Source organism: Lepidochelys olivacea, assembly GCF_965140295.1.
Source record: "Lepidochelys olivacea isolate rLepOli2 genome assembly, chromosome: 9".
Lineage (NCBI taxonomy): Eukaryota > Metazoa > Chordata > Testudines > Cheloniidae > Lepidochelys > Lepidochelys olivacea.
In genome coordinates, this window is record NC_140419.1 from 16,502,141 (window position 1) to 16,521,920 (window position 19,780).

The 19,780-nt window shown below is 43.0% G+C and overlaps 1 long non-coding RNA gene across 1 annotated transcript in view; it reads right to left on the reverse strand.

The window, feature by feature from the left end:
* Positions 1-2,288: 2,288 nt before the first annotated feature.
* The window catches only part of LOC311526147, a 54,511-nt gene continuing 37,019 nt past the window's right edge, over positions 2,289-19,780 (reverse strand). The window contains exons 3-5 of the long non-coding RNA XR_014712956.1: positions 5,817-5,977; positions 5,525-5,635; positions 2,289-4,895 (exon numbers count right to left, since the gene is read on the reverse strand). This is a non-coding gene — a long non-coding RNA (uncharacterized lncRNA). The remainder of the gene's footprint in view (positions 4,896-5,524; positions 5,636-5,816; positions 5,978-19,780) is intronic.

The window sequence follows — 19,780 nt, forward strand, 5'->3', positions numbered from 1 at the left end:
TTCATGAAGTGAGACTTGGTTTTGAGACCAAACATCCACAGAAAAGTTGAGCAACAAGGGGCCGTGGAGCTTGCAGAAATGACTCAGAACTGCCTCAGCTGCCTGACCCTCCACCATATGTGAGCATCCCTCAGCAGGTGACCTCTACCATAATGTAATGGCAAAACAAAGAAAACTGCTGGGGTTACAAATAAAGTAATGGCAAAAGGGACCCTAAGTAAAATATACAAAGGATCACACCTCTTTTTTTTTTAAGCAGTGCAATAGTTTTGTTTCACTTGGCTTCCTCGCTTTTGCACATGCACCATAGAGAAGTTGTCGCATTTTATAAACATTCGGTATGAAGCAAAAGACGTTAGAGCAGGAGCTGGTATCTGCCATGGCTGTCTCAATTGTTCCATGGTTCATAACATCAAGGATGGGTAAAGGGACAGTTGAATTAATACTAGTCCTGTGTACAAGGCAACAGTACAGGTGACGGTCTTGCTATCCCATCATGCAGTGACAGGGAATATTTCACTATCGTCATGTAGCTCTGCACTGGAGATGGTCCTGAACAAAAACTCCAGCTCCAAACACTTCCAGACTTTGAGGAAGTCCCTACTTTATGCACTCAAAGACTTCCATTAAATATGCATGTGGAGATGTAAACAGCCACCTAGCAGCAAGCACATGGCCCAATTCTCCTCATTTACAGCATCACACTGCATCTCCTCCAACGTCAGCAGAGTCACCTCCGATTTACATCAGCATGGGAAGAGAAATGAATGGATGCACATATAAATGGACATTTCTACATGCAGCTACCCATTTGTGCATCCAACTGCATGTTTTATGCAGGGTGTTAATTGGTGTGCACATTATAGGTGTCTAGAATTGAAAATGTAAAGCCTGATTCCACTGTGTCTTATGGTACACCAGGTTTATACCCAAGTTGTTCTCTTGACTTCAGTGGAGTTATTTCTAATTTACACCAGCAAGAAGAGAATCAATGAGAAGAGAATGCAGCTTAATGAATACTGATCTGATTCTGTTCTCAGGCACACGGATATAAATTAGGAATTACTTCACTGAAGTCAATGCAGTCACACAGTCATGAAATTAACAAGAGGGGAATTAGGCCCGATATACAGACAGTGAAACCTGCACTAAGTCTATTGCTAATAGGCAATCCTATCTTAAGGAGTCATTTTAAAGTCTCCTCCAGGTCTTCAGCTTAATATTATTGAGTCATTAAAATGGTTGATTTTTTTGCTAAATCAGAACTGGTTGTGCTTTGTATACAGTATACGTCCTATGGCAGAGAACTTCAGAACTGAAACAGGTATTTTAAAACAAAATTAGTGTACATTTCTAGCAGCACTTCATTGCAAAGCTTTGCAACAAATCCCAGCTCACAACAGAGTTAGTGTATTAATTTGAAGTCCTTTTCTACATTGAAATTTTATTGTGTTTAAACAGTTTTAACAATTGAGGTAACTCATGATGCCATCACAATTTTACAATCAGTGTAGACAAGGACAAATATTTCACTATTATGGCAGTTACTCATAGCTAAATCCTGAAATATATATTGTTCCGTATATTTTATTTAGAGATATGCGCATTCAACTATGGTACACTACACATCATCATTAAAGATTAAAGATCCAAACTTCTCCAAAATTTGGGACTTCAGTCATTACAAAGAAACTCAATCTTGAAATTCTGGATTCAGACGCAGCCTTCCTCAAAGATTAGAGGGTTTGGATCCAGGCCAATCTCTAATATGGACATAGCTCCAGTGGGATAGAAGCCTGTAAAAAACTTATCTTTTAAATCATTCATGTGTAATAAAATTGCAGTAAAACCCACAAGACAATGTAGATAAAGCTTGATGTTTTTGGACAGGAAGATTGAAATATCAAGATTCTGGATGGATTTATTCCTGAAGAACAGCCTGCAAAATCATGCACTCAATGCTGCACACTCTTGCTACTTCAATTTGTCTTATGAAAAGCTCCAGAGAACATTCTCCAAGGACTCGGTGATGAAAGATAAAAGTTGTATGAAATAAAGATCAGATGTTAACAAAAACCTATTTGAAAAACATTACACAGAGGCAAAAGCTTTTGGCTTGAAAGATTTTTCTCCATTTTAATGGAGTTGCTTTATTTTGGTTATAAACATTTGATTATTAAATTCATTTAAACAAATGTAAAGCACTTATTTTAATCTGATTTTAATTACATGTAGAAAGGAATGCAATCCAGTACAGTAATTAAATCCAGTCATATCCTATTTGCATTGCATGATATGGGATCATACTGGGAAATCTATATTAAGGACCTTGGGTCAAGTGTCCTTGTTCATATTTGTTATTTTTATATCAATCCTTAGGTTTCAGTTACACAAAGACAAAGGACAACATTCTGAGTAGATGTAAAATGGTGTTAATTATACTGAGGAAAGTGGGTCTAAATTGGTGTAATTTAGAAGCTGTGAGGCTGGAAGAGAAGGTAACCTCAGAAAGAAAGAAAAAAAGCAAAGAAGGTATGGAAAGTTTCAGCTGAGAAGTGCCCCCACCTTAAACACTAATGGCTACCTTGTAATGAGTTCTGGCCAAATTCTGCTAACTACGCCCTGTGCAGATTTTGGGCCTAAAGGGCCAGGAGCAGATGTAAAGTTAGAATTTAGCTCTCAGGGTGAAATCCTGGCCTCCCTGAAGTCAATGGTGTGACAGGTTCCCCCAGGGTGCCACCTGGAACTGAGGTACCACTAAGCCCACCTAACAGGGCTTCCTTTACACTGAACTGCTGTGACAAGCCCTTAAGTCCCTCCAGCACACATACAGGTAGGGACACACCCAGCTGCAGCTACACACAGATGCTGAGATCAGCTCTGCCTGGGAAGGATCGGCTAAGGCACCTCCCAGTTCCTAAGGCATGCACCCCCCTCTGGAGTGTAAACCCAAAATTATACCATCTTGCACTGCACAGAAGACTGCACAGCATAAGCTCATGAAATTCACTCACTCCCTCAACGTGGAGGGGAATATATACAGCTTTCTGCCCCCAGTTATGACTCCCACACACTGGTTTTAGACAAAGCAAAAATAAGTTTATGAACTACAAAAGATTACTATCCCTTATAATCACTTAAAATCTAACAGATCAAAGCAGATTACCTAGGAAATAAACAAAAATGCAATCTAATCTTAATATACTAAAGAGATTGGATATGAACAGCAACTTCTCACCCTAAATGATGATTTAAGCTGCTTGCAGGGATTTTTAAGGGGCCAGCTGCCCTTGCTTGCAGCTTAAAAACCCCAGGTATTTCTTTCACAGGCTAGAAATCCCTCTAGCCTGGGTCCAACACTTCTCCACCAATTCAGTCCTTGTTCCTCAGGTGTTTCCAAGAGTCTCCTTTGGGCGGGGAGTCAGTGAAAAACCCCGATGATATCACTCCCCTGCCTTAAATCGCTTTTGCTTATGACGGGAATCCTTTGTCTCCAAGCTTGGTTCCCACGTCCGGAAAAACACTGGTATTCCAAGATGGAGTCCAGTACCAGATGACTTGGTCACATTTCCCCATATGGTCATAGCAGCCATGACCCGGAGGCTGTTTGCAGTATCCTCAGGAAGGCTCCCCGGTGGAAGATTAGCTTCTTCCAAGACCCATTGTTCTCCCTAAAGGCCTGACCCAGGCAGCCATCTAGACTGATTGCATTCTGCCTAGTGGGTGTTCCCCAGGTGTAAACACATTTGTAATAGATGCACAGACAATATTCCTAACTTCAGATACCAAAATGATACATGCATACAAATAGGATAATCATATTCAGTAAATCATAACCTTTTCAATGATATCTCACATGACCTATCTTGCAAAAAGTACATCATAGTTATGCAATAATCATATCACAATAATAGCTCTATGAAGAATATGTGGCATAGTGTCACAAATGGCAGTTTTGCTACTGGACTTCAGTAGCACTAGGATTTTACTCTTAGGGGTTGTTTTCACTTCCACTAGGTGAATAACGTAGCTGGAGTTGATGTAGCCTAGGTCGACTTACCCTGGTGTCTTAACTGCGCTGCATTGACAGGAGATGCTCTCCAGGGAACTTACCTTACTCTTCTCGGAGAGGCGAATGGAGAGCGCTCTGCTGTCGATTTAGCGGGTCTTCACTAGACCCACTAAATCGATCCCCACTGCATCAATTGCAGCAGTGTCAATCTCCCCTTAGTGAGCAAATTACACCAGCAAGGTTCCATTTAGCAATTTGCCAATGTGTAATTTACGTCACCATGTCTGAGCTCTTTGAAATTAGCCCAAAGTGTGCAGTCTCTGAAGGGCATGCCAGCCAATCATTCTAGGATCACAAAGGAGAAGAGACATTCTGGGCCTGATTCTCTGTTGTTCTGCACCTTGTGCTGAAAGAAGATGTAGAATGAGTGTTTCACACTTACTTTGCACTGATGCAAGTGACTGCATAAGGTGCAGGCCATGGGAGAACTAGGTCTTCAGACTTTGAGAACTGCTATCGAGATCAGGAACTTGGACCAAGATTTTCAAAATGACTAGTGATTTTGGATACCCAGCTGGAGACACTTTAAAGGGGCCTGATTTTCAGAGGGTGAGTGCTCAGCACTTTCTGGAAATCAAACCCCTTTATAGTGTCTCAGTGGGTACCCAAAAATTGAGACACTCAAAACCTCTAGCCCCTTTGAAAATCTTGGCTGTGGTCCTTAGAGCAAGGATCAGATATTCCCTTAGCGGAGGTAGAACAATCAGGTTTATTAGAGAAAGGGAAAGGCGAGCCCTGCTGAAATATCCATACCTGTGCATTCTCTGCACACATAGATGGGATGAGACTGGAAATGAACTTGTCTGAATGCATATTTAGGCCACTGAAAAAAGAAAAGAAAAAAGGGTGAGGAAAATAAGCGCATTTGACAAAAAAAATATAATTGTTAAAAAAGCACTTGTTAGGTAAAATAATAGACAATGACTTAAACGTTCCAGGATCACATTACTTTTACGATTAAAGTCACAGATTTAATTTTCACAAGAGATCTGGTTCCACTGTGACATGAAAATTATAATTAAAATCACAAAAAGATATGTTTTGATTGGTGATCTCAGCCCCACTGCTTAAAGAACTCAGAAAGGACATAAAACTGCAATATGAAATCAGCATTCAGACATCAGCTGTCACCAGGAGGCAAGCAATGCCATAATTTAGAGCCTAATCTAACCAAAGCACTGAACCCCGTTAGTAGTCCCATTGATTTTAACAGGACTGACTCACATGATTAACACTAAGCATTCGCTAAGAGGTTTTCTGAATCAGGGCCAAAGTTGGACGCTGCATCCACCAGCTGATAGACAGTGGGATCTGGGGGACAAAAGCTTGGGCTGAGAGCTCCCAAGTTCTAGTTCACGCTCTGCTACTGATTAGCTGTGTGACTGGACAAATTACTTAACCTCTTTGTCCCCTAGATCGCCATGGAAAACAAAATGAAGGTCATTCTTTTACCTTGTTAGCTACCTCAAAGAGCTGTGGTGAAGATTTAGGGGCAGATTTTCAAAGAAACGCACAAAGATGAGTTAGGCACCCAACTCCCATGGACTTGTGAGCGGTAACGCCCTGCAGAGACCAGAGGAAGAGAACTGAAATAAAGCTGTTGCTATTTCAGGACAAAATGGGTAGCTTTCTTTGTTCCCTGCGTATTCAGGAAGATGGGGGCAAAGCAACTGTTAAATCCCCCCCAAAAATATCCTCATATTTAGCTACTTCAGATCAATTAATGAAAATGCTATCATCTTACCAGCTGATTGTTAAATGGCTGAGACTTTGGCAGGGGGTGGGTGACATCATGCACTCTGCACCCTGGATGATGAGTGATGGAACTTTGCTCCGTTGTATCTGCTTACAAGTACAAGGCTTTGTCTACAACAAATGGCAGTAAGGAGTCACCGAGGAATAATTCTGGCGAGAGATAAATGAGGAAGGTGGCCATCAGTCATTAGGCTGCAGGGGTACTTTGGAACAGTATTACCTCGGAGAGCGTCAGGAAACTTTACAGCAGCCTATCTGATATGCACCTTAATAAAATAACCTCTCTAACAGCCAGACACCTACACGGATGCAAAGCTCCTAAAACGATTTTGCAGGATGAACCAGGCACCAGAATGGCAAAAAGGATGAAAAATCCACTGGCACTATTTGTGAGGTTTAGTTACGCTCACTGTATTATTTCAGATGTTCTGGGGAAAGGGGAACACAGCAGAGGTCAAGTCTGAAACTGCACCAGCACACGATATATTTATATCCATTTGTAGTATTTAAAACCTTGTTTATACATGTCCGAAAGAGCGGATAACCCCACACCATTGTGTTCATTCCCCTCTCCCTGGAAATTGTTAACCACTTAGCCCAAAGAAACTATGTTATTTAGCCTGGGGAGCATTGCATTCTGGTAGAAAATAAATAATGAACATGCATCAAGTCTATGAGAGATGACTAGAAGAGTTCAGAGCAGAGCAAGCTTTCTTCTGTCTTACAGAGAGGAGTATGGAAAGTACAGAATAATTTATGAGGCTGTAAAAAAAACATGCTAGCAAAACCCAGCAATCAGCTTATTAATTCATTTTCCTATACAGGAATATTGAGAAATATAAAACACACACTTTCATATTACATATATGGAAATGCACCACAACACAACAAATGTATTGATGGTTAGGATTTCTAGCATTATTGTGCTGCTGAGTGGACAGTTAGAAGCAGAGAACAATACAAGAAGTTGAAATGTTTCTGTCATGCAAAGTAAAACCATGTATACGTGTAAACAATGGCTTGCCATGTGTGGTATTATGTACCAATCAACTTGATCCTGCACAGTCAGGGCCGGATTAACTTTTTGTGGGCCCCCTGGGTAATTATTGTAAAAGGGGCTGGGGGCAAAAGCACAGTGGGGCAGGAGCTAGGGTTGGTTCCTGGAGCAAGGGAGGGGCCGGGGTAAACTGCAAGCATGGCAGGGCTGGGGAGGGGAGGGGAGGGGGTAAACAGGATTTCTCCCCCTCCCCCCGGCCCCTGCCCACATAGAGCGGCCACCTTCTCCCTGGTTCTAGCCCATTTTCTGGTGTCTCTCTCTGCACTGAGCTGCCCTTCCTCCAGTGTGACAAAGTGGGAATGTTCTGAATGTTTTCTCTGAATACTGTGTGGGAGCCTCAGTTTCCCCTATGCATTTCTTAAGTATCTAGGTGGTGGGATAAGGGTGTGTGATTGTTGCAGAGCCCTAGGCAGGTGTGATGCTGTCTGCACAGAGAATGGCTGACACCCTGTCTCCTGGCAACTGATGGCCTGGGCCCCTCCCCGGCAAGGTGCCAACTGAAGGTGTTGGAGAACAAAAAGATCAGGTGGCCTCCTGGCCCGGGAAAGAGACAAAAGGACAGAGGAGAAGCTGGAGGGGGTTGCAGTTTGGAGCTGGCTGGGGAAACGGAGGGAGTTCCAGCCCTGGTGTCTGGGCTCGCTACCCCACAAGATGGACCTGACTGGGGGGTCCTGTTTTCCATACCTACAAGCTCTGTTTTGACTGTGTTCCTGTCGTCTAATAAACCTTCTGTTTTACTGGCTGGCTGAGAGTCACGGTGAATCACAGGAAGTGGGGGGTGCAGGACCCTGACTCCCCCACACTCCGTGACATCAAGCAGCAAGGCGAGTTCTCTTCCAGCCCCCTGGGGTGGGTGTTGGGAGTGGGAGGAGTGGAGGCTAATACAGTTACTCCTCCAACCGGACTTTTAGTTTCCAGTCAGCACTGCTAAGCGGACACTCGGGTCCCATTTTCTACTGGAGTTTCCAGTCTAAAATTGGATGCCTGGCAACAGGGCTGCCACAAAAGCCTGAGGGGGGGGGGGGAATCTTTTTTAAAAATGAGAGGGCTAAGCCTTAAGCTGTGGGAAGCAAGGGGTGGGTGGGCTAGGGAGTGGAGAGGAGCTAGTGGGCAGGGCCATGTCTGCTATACTGCCCAGGTAGGTTGGAGACTATGGGGATCAGCTGACACAGTATCCCCAGCCTAGGTGATGTGACAGCCAGTGGTGGATTTAGAGTTAGTAAGGACCCCTGGCCCTGTGTTCAGCTTCATTTTTGGGGCCCCTACTTGGGACCCAGCCAAGAAAAAAAAAAAAACACTTATCTCCCTCCACCCCTGTTTTTCATTCATCCTCCTCCTATAAGTAATAGCAAGTAAGTGAAAATAAAGTGAGGTACCTCGATTGTGATTTTTAAAGTGGTGTGTGGAAAAATAAGTTAGATTACAAGAACAGAGGGTCTCAATGGACCACTTAATTATCTTTCCAAATACTATAAAAAAAAACATTGGGGTGCAGGGTCTGGCCAGGAGCTAGGGGGCTCAGGGTTGGGGCAGGAGGTTGGGGTGTGGAGCGCTTACCTGAGGCAGCTCCTGTTTGGTGCAAGGGGTGCAGGTGCTCCCGTTTGGTGCTCAGGATGGGAGTGGGGATGTGGGGGGTTCAGGAGTCAGGGCATGGGGTGGGGGGGGCAGGGGATAGGGCAGGGGTCTGAGGGGGGTCAGGGTGTGTGTGAGGGGGTGCAGGAGTCAGGGCAGGGGGTGGAGGGGTGCTGGGGTTGCTCACAGCAGGGGGCTGGAGGGGATATGCCCTTCCCTAAGTCCCTGCCCCACCTCTTCTCTTCCTCCCCGAAGGTGCGAGCAAACTGAGGCTCCGCTCTTCCCCCTCCCTCCTGCCGGTGAACAGCTGATCGGCAGCAGGGAGAGTGGGAGAGGAGGGAACATAACACACTGGGGGAAGAGGCGGGGGAGGAGCTTGGCTGCCAGCAGAACCTGCCCGGCTGCACCTCTTGGAAAACCCAGGAGGTGGGCGAGCGCACCAAGCGTCTGCCCCCACGGGGGCGCAGAGAAGAGCGGGCCGGGCCCCCTTTGGACCGTGGGCCCAGAGCCATGGTAAATCTGGTACTGTGCACAGTACAGCTGTGGGGTGTTGGGCCTGTAAAGTCAAGCAGAGGAGGAAACAGGACTAGAGAGTTCAGCACCATGCCATCCTGCGGTAATAAGGGCGCTGCTGCACAGATGTTGCATTACAACACCTGTCTAATAGCAGGAGTAAGGCCAGAGGGGGAACATGAAGAATTGTAGGCTGGGGAGCTTATTTAAGCACATCTCCTCAGACACGGCCACAACCCTTTTTATCCTGAATTCTTGCAAGTGTTGAGGGCACAAGGGGCTTGAAACTTCCAGTGAATACAGAGGGTACACCACCATCACACCACTCACATACCCAGTAGCCTTGACTCCCACTAGCAAAAAGCCACTTTGCTATCCCTACTGCTCTCCACAACAGACCTTGCAGACTAAGACCTCTCTCTGCCTCACCGGGTTCAAGTTGTTCAAAAACTACCTGACCACTTCAGGCTTTATTCAAGAAATAAGAGGCAAACAAAATGAAGATTATCTTAGAGAGTCTGTCAAAAATAAAAACCTTAAAAATGTTCATGTGACTTAACTATTGTCAGTTAATATAATGGAATATTTATAGACTATAAAAGGAAACCACAAGCTCCATACTCTGGATTCTCAGAGCAAGATGCCTTTTTTGTGTCAGTCTCTGTCAGAACAGAAACCATCTGCACTTTTATGGCTTGCTAAGTACGGAGTACATTGTCAATCCCTAGCAAATAATCAGAAATACTATTTTAGATTATTAAAATTGCATCTAAAGTCTAATTTACTTTTCATCCTAAGTAGGGGTGTTCAGAGTTTGCATTTTGCTCAGCACACACAATGAAAGACAACTCGTCAGTTTCATGTTTGTTTCTAGTTTATTTCATGGCAGAATTAGAAAGATTCAGGGGGACATATCTATTTTCATTAGATTTTGAACTTCCCTACCTTTGACACAAAGGTATTTGAAGCTAATTACCTCAGGTAAAGAGCAGGTTGTATTTGACTACAAAACAGGGGAGGTGCTGGAATACAAAGGGTATGATGAAGTGCCTCATCCTGCATTGATACACCCACCCTGAAGAGCCTTAACTGAATTGCAGAGGGTGGATTCATGGTCGACCTCAGTCCTTCCCATCTTTTTCTATTCAAGTTGCTTTCTTAGAGTGTCACTGACACTCACACAGACCAGTTAAGGGTTGCGTCACTGCCTGCCCCATAACCCTGGGTGCTCCACACTAGCTTCCATCAGCCTACTTACTCCTTACAGGGTGACACCAACAACCCTTCCAGCCCTGAGTCTCCCAGAAGCCTCTCCCTTCCGCACTGCTCAGTCCCTCCTAGAAGTTCACCGTCTCCAAAGAGCCAGTACACTCACCAGCCTGGTTGCTTGGATAAGGATTTTACCCTTCAGTTTAATATGTGCCACTGATATGGCTTTGTCATAAAACAAAGAAGAAGTCTATTAAAGAACAGATATTTAAGTGATAAGAAGAGACGAGACAAGAATGGTTACAAGTAACTCAAAACATGTTTTCAGTGACTAACTTAATTTCAGCCAGTTACAATCTTTGTCCAAGCACCTATACTCAGTTTCCAGCTACTCTTGCCAACCAGGCCAATGTGGTCTGCTTTTCATGAGCTTAGAGAGTGCTTCTCCAATTTGTCCCCTAAGTGATGGAGGCCCCAAAGGCTTTCAGTAGTTCTTTATATCCTCAATGTTTATCTCTGTTATCAAAGTCAGGAAGCCCTCCTTGGGGCTCAGCTTTGTGTGTCCACCAGGGAGCTCATGCCAAGTTAACTGTTGCAATCTTTCTGTGACCCCCAGTGCAAATGAATAATCCATTGTTCTTGGCCACATCTGGCTTGATTTGTGATCAAGTTCGAGAGGTGTTGGCCATTCTCTATGAGGAGGAGGGGAGAAGGTTTTGCCCCCTTACAGACTCCAAAACATAATATCAGAGAGCATCCATGGTTTCACATACAACATTATATACATTTCACAGATATTAGTGACCAGTGTGATTAGTTTTCAAGTGATATCACAAGACACCTTTTAAATAAACATTGTGACAACAGTGTGTGTGTGGTGGGGGGGGGGGCAGGTTTGTACTGAGCTGGTCAGGCCAGCTGAGTTTTAATGTTACATACCAAGGAGCCCCTTGCCATCTGGCATTGGGGTTGTCTTAGGGTCACAGTCACACAGCCCGTTTCTGAACCTCCTGCAGTAGAGTTAGGTTTTAGCATCACTCTCTCTCTATTGGCTATAATTAAGTTTACCCTACACTTATATGCACAGAGAAGCTACTTTCCTGGCCAATTTTTCCAGCTTCCTTTATGAGCTTAATTAAAACTTTCCCTTTTGTGTATGTGTATAGCAGAGCTGCTAATTAACTGCCAAAAAATGGACTGTGGGTCCAATGTCTGCTGTGCAGCTATCACAGTGCTCATCACCACCACCACCACCACCGAGTGCTTTTATCAGGGTTGTGTCAGCAATGGAACAGGATTGAAGCTGAGAAAATATTGAGTCTTGGGAACAGCAGCTGTTTAGGAGTCTGGTGCACTGTCTTTAAAGACAGTGAGTGACTGTGCCATATCCAGGAATAATCATAAAAAATATGCAGTAAGGATCAGAAAGGAAATGAGAAGAGGAATGGGACAAGAGCAAAACAAATGACTTGACCGAGCATGTCTCTGGTAATTGCAGCCTGCCCTGGACTAGACTCAAAGCAAAGATCTGGCACTTTGGTGCTACTCTAGCATGTGCTGTGATTACCTGAGATTTCACATTATGTGGGGGAAGAGATAGCTCAGTGGTTTGAGCATTGGTCTGCTAAACCCAGGGTTGTGAGTTCAATCCTTGAGGTGACCATTTAGGGATCTGGGGCAAAACTTGGGGATTGGTCCTGCTTTGAGCAGGGGGTTGGACTAGATGACCTCCTGAGGTCCCTTCCAACCCTGATATTCTATGATTATGAACCAGCATTGGCAGGTGGCTTGAATCAGTTCCTGGATGGAAGACCTCCCAAGAATAAGGTACCTGCTGTAAGTGCTTTAGAAAATGGAGCTGATGATTGGGCAGATGGCACTTCTCCAGCTGAATCAATGCTATAGCATAGTACTAGGGGACACTTCTGTGGAAGCACTGTCCTTTAGACAAGATATAACATGAAAATCCTGATCACCGTGGTCATTAAAAATGCCATGGCACTTCTTCCAAGAGTCATGGTGTTCACTTCAGTTTCTTAGGAGACTGGGTGGGAAAAACATTTTACCCTTGTTATGCCATCCAGGAAGCTACACTGATGGAAGATTACAGGTCCCATTTTCCTAGGTAAATTCATCCTAGATCAGTCTTAACCCATAAGAAGTCTGCAAGTATTAACAGCGATTCTAAGAGGAAATCCTGGTTTATTAGTCTATTGTTCAGAAGTACATTTTAAAACATACTGAGTATTGATATTGCACTGAACACGCAATGTTAGGACAGATTTGTTCTTAGGAACTGAGAAAGGAAGAGACCTTCAATACACAGATCTCACCTCTATAGCAGGAGAGCATATAGCCACTGTTGTAGCACCCACCCTCCAGTTCACAGGACACTGCATGGGGCTCAGGAACTGTACATGGGAAAAGCCACCTCTTCTCTCTAATCTTCTTCCATAGGAGGTGGTTACAGTGGACACTAGGGTAGCAAGGGCTACCAAGAACCCATTAGAAACACCTGGGCCTTGTCTACACTACAGCCTCCATTATTGCTACCACAGGTGGAGCTGCACTGGTGGAAAATTACAGGTCCCTTCTTTCTTAATGGCACAGCAGTGTCTAGAGTTTTACATCTGAAAGGGGGTTGTTGGGGGGCTGCCTGATTTCCTGCCTGGAATCTTAGTCTTACAAAAGAGAGTCCTCCAATCACCTCTCAAGCCATCTAAGACCAGATCCTGAAAGGTATTTAGTCGCCTTAGTCCTACTGATTGTGGTGGGGAACATCATTCCCACTGATCCAGTGTGGCAGAGTCTCTAACAGTATGCGACTATGGATTTCCAAGGTAGCACAGAAACACAAATCTATTGTATGTTACCAATCTGTATCCATGGCTGCATGTGCACTAATTTCAGAATTTCCTTAATGAGTTTTATTTTTAAAATTATTCATGGAGGAAGCTTGAAAATGCTGTGGGATTCATCCATTTTGTGTAAGTTACTCTCTCTAACCTCAGTTTCATGATTCTTTAATTTCTGATGTAAACAATTGTCCCCTCACTTTTATTGACACAAAAGCTCTGTGGAGCGTAGGGAACTCTGGGACTGAAATTAGGGGTATTTGAAAGCTAGGTGTTGATCTTCTGCTTTATCTTCCACTTAACTAGACTTAGTCACAGAGGGAACTGTGTTTATCTAATTGGACAGAAGGTGCTTTGCTTTGAGGAGTATCTGGCACAGCTGAACTGAAATCACACTAGGGGACACTTAATTAAACCATATCAAACATTTTCTTTAATGAAATGCCAAAAAAGGTCAAAATATGCTAGATCTGGAAGCCAGCTATTCAGGTGAAAATTACAGCATGTACCTAGTGGAAATTTTATGGAAGGACATGCCCCAGTGTTTTCCCCAAGAATTGAAATTAAGGGGGGGGGGGTGAGACTGTGGAGGGTGAAGGTGGGCTGTATGGCACCATAGTAAAAAACTGAAAAAGTGTTTCATGACCATTATTAGATTTTAAAATCACACAAATTAAAGTTGGCTACTCAAGCCTTCTCTGAAGCACTACATCCTTCTTGGTATAAATTTTGCACAACTCTGTTAATGAACTTCTTGAATGCAATGCATTAATCTTTGGTGGCTTCTCATGTGTCTGGTACTTCCATTCCTTCAACTGATATGCTCATTAGTTCATTCATATGATCAGGCAGAAGGCAACTTCTTTCAAAACACAAAATTATATTCAAATGATTAAAAAGAACACTTCAACTGTAGCTGTTGTGACTGGGAGTAGCAAGAGATGAATTCCTACTTCTTTCAGCCCAGGAAACATAGCATAAAGATCAGGTCAAGCCACTAGTGATAAAAAAAGAAGTTGAAGTCAAATCTTCATTCATTCGTCATAGGATATTCCACTCTGTATTCAAATTCTCTGTTCTGTCCTGAGCACACGGCAGCCCCATTTCTGGTAGTGCCTCACTCCACTCAACTGGAGGTGTTTTATAAGACACAGATCTGTAAAAGCTACATAGAGGTTGAGTAGAATCTAGAAGTCGCTGTTGTCGATTTTTAAGAATCGAGTCTGTGTATTTTCAGTTTTCTTAACAAACACTTCTTGTCCTCTTCACTTAAGGATTCAATATAAATATCTTCATTAGTCAACTTCTGGACTGAAGTCTTTGCTTCTTCCAGTACTTTTTCAATGGATAGCTCTCCGATTGATCCAAATGTAGCTTCTATTGCTGGACAAAGATCTACTACTGTTGTAGCAGATGCCTGGATGGCATTGTTTAATGACACAACAGTAGACTTACAAGAGACAATGGCAATAGTCTTCTCTGACCTTAGTAGAAAAAGTAATCCACCAGCCTCACTACTTAGATCCATCCCATCTTGGTAGATACTTTCCAAAGCCAGTAATAATGGCTAGAGTAATTTTAAGACAACAGCCAAGGATCACTCATGAGAAAGCCAGGGGGTTTCCCAGGTTGGACTAATTTGATCTATATTTTCCAAGATATTCAGTCTTTTTGGACTCTTGCTGAAAAAAAGAATATAATGAAGACATTTATAGCTTTTTTAATGTTTTTTTAAAGAGTCTGCAGCTTGTACTAGTGCTAGTTGGAGTAGATGGCCTCTGCAGTGTGTATAGGAGATTAGGATTACACTTTTCTTTGAGCAAAGCTTGTACTCCACCATGTCTTCCAGAGAAATTTGCAGCTCCATCAAATGCACAAGCAGCCATCTGTTTGGGGTCCCATTGACAAGCATTTAACTAAGATGTGAGTTGTCACAGATGCAGCCAATCTGTCTTCTATAACTTGAAGATTTAGACATGCATCTACTGGCCTACCACTGACATCAAGATAACATACACAATGACTTAATACTTGATGACCATTTGTATTGGTGCATTCATCAGCCATGTATACAAATTTTTTGAATGTGGTGAGAGAATTCTTCACTTTTTCAACTGTTGAGTCTTTTGCTGTTGCACCAAATGCGTCTAGCCAGTCAGTTGAGTTTCTTGCAGAAAGATAGTGAGCGTTTGCTGGTCTTGTTCAGAACCAGTGTTCAACTTCAGGATGAACAAGTGACAATGCACTTAACATTGGCCTCCAGTTTGTAGCGTGTGGCATCTCTTGCTTAAATAGAAAGTATGATGCCACAGCCGTGTTTGTTTACATGAACTGTGTTGTGTCTCCAACATTCTTAACAGCCCCATTAACACTCACTGATGTTGTCCTTGGTCAGTGGAGATTCAGAGTTCAGAGGTGCTTTCACATGAGTTCACATCCCAGGTGGGGGGCAAAAGGCACCTTGCTCGTTCCTCCAGCTGCTCACTGTTCGCTCTGGCCCCTATTGTTTGTTGTGCCACCGTTCACTCCATTGCTCTGTTGCCAATGGCCCTGCGCCATCACCTTCTGCTGCCATCTGCCACTGTGACCTCTGCTAGTTGGTCTCTTGAGGTTCCACCCAGCTCTCAGTGATTTCAGCTGAGCTCTCAGTGGGGGAACCTTGCTGCTTGTGCAGACTGGGCTGTCTCTTCTACAGAAGCACTGTCCCACAGCAGGTCTAAGCAGTTAGACCTGATTTTCAGTGATTTCAGCTGTAGTGGTCACTTAAGAGAACAAAAGACTATCTATGGAGCCTAATCAGCTGTCTTTAAACAGTGGAGAGGGGCACATCAAATAGTACTTGTGACTCAGGCAGACCATCAAGCAAAACACCTGCCCCCACCCTCTCTTGATGCTCTCAGTCAGCACAGGCTAAGTACAGTTCTACTGCCCTTTACTCATACAAAAAACGAACAACATTTCTACCCCATTCAAGTGATTTGTAACCCAACCCCAGCCAAAAATCTATCACTTGGGCAACACAGCTCTGTTTGTTGGATACCTAGTAGATTAGGTGTGAATGTAAATACAGTCTTGTCCTGAAGCCTTTCCCCCCAGCCTATCACTGGCTGTCAGGGAGAGTTCATTTAGACTTTGCTTACAAATCATAATTTGAAATTATTAAGTTGGCCAACATCACCAAAATGAATGCACTGACATGGTCATAAGAGCAACAGCTGTATAAGGAAGCTAGTCTGTGTTCATACTTTTCAAATCTATTATACTTTATCAGATACACTGTATATGCTTTTAAATATGTTTCAATTTCAATTCACATTTCCAAACAATCACTAAATTGGCAACACTGCATGTAACTAGTTCACAACACTGAGGGGGTGTAGGGAAATCCCTGACATTTCCTTAATCTGTCAAGATGACTGTTCAGAGAGATTTCACCAGACAAAATCACAGTTTTAAAACTGTGATGTTCTTATTAAGGACCATGAGAATGTCTGGGAAACTTTTGTGCAACCTCAGCTCTCGCTGCAGAGTTTGGGAGGTGAGGATGATCAGCATCATGCAGGATCTGGGCCATATTCAGAACCTCCTCTAGAGTCAAGCCTACCTATTGCTATTTAGTGCCCACGGCATTTTACAGACATACTGGGCCAGATTCTGTTCTCAGTCATAAGGTGTGAATCTAGAATCAATCCACCAAAGTCAACAGAGTTCCTCTGCTTTTATCGTTAGTGTGAGAGCCAAGCATGCAAGTGTCACAGAAGCTGGAGAGAAGGCCATAGTTACATTTTTTACTGGTTTAATTAAATGATCTTTATTCAGCAGAAAAAAAAATCTATTCAAAGCTATTTCTTAGTCAGCTCCATGAAGAAAGCCAAAAGATGGCAGGTAATTCCATTCAGCAGCTCACTCTAACTTTCCATAGACCCAATCCTGATTTGCCAGAACTTCAAAATGGTCTTACAGGGAGAAAGAGAAGCTATTTGTTACATGCTGATAAGCTGCATTCTTCTAATAAACCTTTTTTATAATTTGGTAATTTGAAAAGTGCTGTTTGTTCTTTGCCCACTAAGTGGAGCCGAGAACTTGCATGATTTATTTCTCTTAATGTTTTTAGCAGTGAATTCCCTCTGGTATCAAGGTGGTAGGGTTTGTCTGTTGATTCACCTTGTTTGCAGCAGATGTTAGAACCCCTACAGAAAGTGGCCGAGTTCTGCTGGCAGCTGCAGCTCATTAGCTGTGCTTGTACAGTGCCTAGCACAATGGGGCCCTGTTCTCAGTTGGTCCCAAGGCAGTACTAGAATAATAATAATAAAAACTAAAACTCCACCTGGTAACTAAGCCTGCCTTTCTAAGGAGAGGAAACTAAGGAGCTAGGAGAGAGGAAATCCTAGAGGGAAAACTCTAGGAACACTAGTTCACAGGAAGTTGAAGCTAAGGTTTATGGCAGATTATTGATTTTACATTATCCTTTCCAAACCCCAGGAAAGGGCCAAGTTTTGGACACTCAGATTTTGTCTACCCACAGAAATTGCATCATTTTAAGTTGAAATGATTTTTAACCTGATTTAGCTAAGCTAGTGTAAACACCTGTAGAAACACTCACTTCGGTAACTAATGATGTTATTTTTATGCTTTAATGTGTTTTTTATGGATCAGATTTTCACAGAAGCCTCTTAAATGAGATGTGCAAAATTTGTGCCCATACCAGTTTATGTATTCAAACCCTGTAGCTAATGGAAGGAATAAGTACCCACTTACGCAATACACAAATTTTGCAGGCACAAGCTAAGAGGATCTTTTGAAAATTTAGCCTTTTATTTTTATCTGTTTTAGTATGGTATGTTTATGTGAACCACCTACAACATCTACAGAATGATGGATTGGCAGGCAACAAAATCATTACTACTACGGATGATTTTTGCTAATGTTATACTATTTGCCTTTGTTAGCAAATAGTATAGCATCTGAATGATGCACCATTTTTACATACACGCCTATTGTACTTCAATTTGGGGTTGGGAACATTGCTAAACATTAGCTCCATACACCGACCACCACCTTTACCAGCTGCAAAGATAACATTGGCAACAGCCTCAAAGGAGAATGGTGCATGGCTCTAGGGAACAGAGAGGGCACGGACATAAACCAAGATAAAATAACTGTACAAAATTCATTGCATTCTCACAATTAAAGTATAATTGGGAAAGTTGTTTTTATACTAATGATTCATATCTAACCAGGTAGTATGCATCAGGAACAAGATTTTAATTTAACCTTATATTGCAACATTGAAGCACTGAGGGTTTTATGCATAGGAGTTAAGTATCCCCAGCATACTGACTTCCCCATAATTGTCGGCTCAGATAAGGATGTTTGGAAATTACGTACCGAACAGGAACATTACTTTTCATAAAGTTATTTGTGATGATGCAGGCTCAAATTGAAATAATTTGGACAGTGGAATTATTGGCCACAAACCTGATTATGATTCATTGTAACTCAATTTGTTACAATACAACTACCTATCTAGAGAGATGAAGTATACTGCAGTGGCTGGACTAAGACTCTGAAGAGCTGAGCTTTATTTCTGGCTCTGATGCTTGAGCAAATCACTGCCCCTCTCTGCTGCTCAGTTTCCCCAATCAGTAAGATGAGGATAATGGTTCTGACCTCCTTTGTAATGCATGTTGAGCACAGTTGATGAAAAGTGCTGTAAGAGATAAAGGTATTGTATAAATAAAAATAGATGTAGGGGTAGCACCACTCTTTGCATCTGAAGTTGAAAAATTCAGACCCTTCTCTTACCCTAAGAGATGCTTAGAGGCCATAAACATATCCCCTTACTGTGAACAGAATTGGAGAAAAAAATCAAGACAGTGAAAACACAATTTAAGAAAAATGGGAAGAGTATCAAATGTGGCAAAAGGTCAAAATCTGCCCTGGTATGTGTATCGTCTCCACTGTGTGCAGTTACTGCAGCAAATGTGGTTTTATCACCACACAGCATTCTCCAGGAGTGAGCTAACACTTAAAAGATGTAATGGCAGCTGCCATTACTACCAGACCCACCAATGCAGAGTTAATGATGCTGTATTGGTGGGTCTCCTCCATTTCGCTTGTTGGTACTTAAGTCTTAGTAGTATCATTAAATCAGTTTCACTTAGAATGACTGATTATCTGAACTGCAGGCCCAATTCCTAGAATCATAGAATACTAGGGTTGGAAGAGACCTCAGGAGGTTATCTAGTCCAACCCCCTGCTCAAAGCAGGACCAACCTCAACTAAATCATCCCAGCCAGGACTTTGTCAAGCCAGGCCTTAAAAACCTCTAAGGATGGAGATTCCACCACCTCCCTAGGTAACCCATTCCAATGCTTCACCACCCTCCTAGTGAAATAGTTTTTCCTAATATCCAACCTAGACCTCACCCCACTGCAACTCTCCTTGTTCAGTCATCTGCCACCACTGAGAACAGCTGAGCTCCAACTTCTTTGGAACCCCCTTTCAGGTAGTTGAAGACTGAGGGGGGATTTGATAGCACTCTTCTCTTCTGGAGACTAAAGAACGCAGTTCCTTCAGCCTCTCCTCTGATTAGTGTGGTAAGTCATGTGCCTCAGGCCCCTAATCATTTTCATTGCACTCTGCTGGACTCTCTCCAATTTGTCCACATCCTTTCTGTAGTGGGGGGCCCAAAACTGGACACAATACTCCAGATGTGGCCTCACCAGTGCTGATTGAGGGGAATGA